This window comes from Anneissia japonica, unplaced genomic scaffold (assembly GCF_011630105.1).
Source record: "Anneissia japonica isolate Jap-2015-1 unplaced genomic scaffold, ASM1163010v1 scaffold287675_len21781_cov113, whole genome shotgun sequence".
Classification (NCBI taxonomy): domain Eukaryota; kingdom Metazoa; phylum Echinodermata; class Crinoidea; order Comatulida; family Comatulidae; genus Anneissia; species Anneissia japonica.
Genome location: NW_022690647.1, coordinates 15,682 through 18,408, shown reverse-complemented (window position 1 = coordinate 18,408; position 2,727 = coordinate 15,682).

The following is a 2,727-nucleotide window of genomic DNA, read 5'->3' as shown; positions in this document are numbered from 1 at the left end:
ATTCCCCAATGTTGATGTGGAGGTCTTGGCATTTTTTCCTTTGTTGAGGGGAACAAGACGATGAATTCTGTCTTGTGTTCATTTACTTTTAGAAGTTTTCGCACATCCAAGTTTTCAACTCAGAAATACAATTTCTGAGAGATTCAATCTTCATATCAAATTCTTCACCAAGTTTAAAAGAAATATAGACCTGTTTATCATCAGCATAAATATGATAAGAAAGGTTAAAATTTTACGAAAACCACTGAGGTCCCAAAATTCAACCCTGAGGAATGGAATAGTTCAAAATGAAAAAGTCTGATATGGAGTTGCGAAAGAAAATTCTTTGTGGACACACCAGTAGCTACAACCAGTTTAGCTGACTCAGGTTTGAGATTGAATTTGATGATAGTAACTTTATTTACCGTCCAATCTTCCCCTTAGGTTTTCTCTGTTTATTTTGCTTGCAGACTTTTCCAATGCACATCTCAATGCTGATGTATACATATGCTGTGCCAAAAAACTGATAATAGTTTCACCATCCTAAAAGACAAACATAAAATAAGGCAAAGGATGACAAACATACCAACAATACACATAACTAATCACAATAACATGTCATGTCATTAGCTGCACATATTTAATAATTTTATACATAAAGATTACATATTTCAATGTTTTTAATGATGATTTTCAAGTAAAGCCATGCATACAATATAATAATTAAAAAGACAGCTTCACTTCTAAGACACAATTTCAATTTATAATAATAAATAATAATAATAATGATTTCAAGCAAAACTAATTGTGATACAGTATAAAATTTTTTCTTGTCAACAATATAGCCAGTAAATAGTATAAATTAATCTATAAACATGATTATATCTCACATTAAAAAAAAAGTTTATTTATATATTATATATGAAATGATGATCATAGGCTGGCTACTCAGTTTTAATTAAAACAATAAAAATCTCACTGTTAGTCCAGAATGAAATAATTAACTACAACTTTGAGTTAATTAGTTTATGACCAGTATATAATATACATGTTTTGTTTTTTTAATATTAAACATACAATGCTATTGAATTTCATTTACCCAGGTTTCATATTCTATATTCTTTACTGTTGCTTTTTCAACTATCAGTAGCATCAAGTCTTCAGGTGCAGAGGTTCACGTGAAATAGCATATATTAATAGTGATCCCTATAAAACAAACATAAAAATAACAACATATATGCATTATCAACATTCAAATCCTTGGTAGGTGTGATTCATTATTAACAAAATTGTAAGGAACCTGTATATTGTAGACACACACGAAAACATTCCTAATTCACCCCTTCTAACATTCAGTGTAAATTAGGGTTGAGGGGATCATATTACACCACGAGATCAGAAAATGTAAGTAGAGTAATCTCAAAAATAAATGCTGGCAAGTCCAACTAACACTTTAATGCCCTTCCCCACACACACAATGATTGCTAGAGTTTTGTAGTCAATCATGATCCACCATAGACTTACAACATTTTTTAGAAATGTTAGAAAAAAATCTTGCTCCACCGTAGTAATGGGAAAAAAAAACATAATTTACTGCAGCAGAATTGTAAGAGAGTTGTACCTTCGTTGTGAAATTGATGTGGTTATGTTGTTAACTCTTGTTCATATATAATCACTACACTGTTTGTAATGGCCACATTGTCATGGCAATGACAAGCCAAGATTTGCTATGGCGCTGTTTTGGTACCGTAATTGTGTTTTCCACTTTAGCAAAAAAAGTTTGGTTTGGCTGGGAATCAGTTGTGAGGATAAAGAATATATTGGAAGGGAACTGGGTAGGGTGGAGAAAGAATGTAAGTTTGTCTGTGCAATCACTGTACAAAGAACAGTTGCACAGATGGACCATCATAAGCACTGAATCCTCCTAGCTGAGGATATTACACAAGCCGTGGCCTACACAAGCCTCACACAGCTAATAATTACTAAAACTAAAGCTCTGTCCACACTATCAAATGTTCTTTGACAAAAAAACTGTTGTATGCCCAAATATAGTCATCATGTGCCCAAATATGGTCACAATGTGATGTCATGAAGTGAAGAACCAATAAAATGATAATTCATCACTAAATCACACCAAGAATTGTATATAATCAGCTGAATACACACTCACATAACTGTAGCTGTAAGTGTTAATAAGGTTTGGATGTTCTTCCCAGATACGTCTTACTTCTTGCCAGTGACAGTGTCGAATAGCCTCAAATAACACATTTCTGTGAAATATTACACAGCAAAGTTTGTAAACTGAATCTTACAGTATATTTTCCTTTGACATGATAATTAATACAGACTACTTTTATCAATAGTGAATGATGAATTTTAATATTTGACATCATCACCAGGTATCAGGTATCATCACCATATCCAGGGGGTGTGATGGGTGCTCAAACATCCCCCAAATCAGGAAAGGTCTGTATTCTTAAGACAATTGAGACTGTACTTCCTTAAAATTGCAATCCTGGACATGGCCCGATCACTATCGTCATTGTTAACAAAATTTACGAAAATATGTTAATAAAAACAGTTTTTATATTTTATTTAAAACAGTTTTCATTAACATGAAAATAAAATATAGATATAATAAATACAGTAGTACTAAAACCAAACTTTATGCTTATTTTTTATCTATGTTGCAAGTCAAAAACATCTTTGTTTTTGGATAATCATAAAAAGAAATCCTACCATATTGAT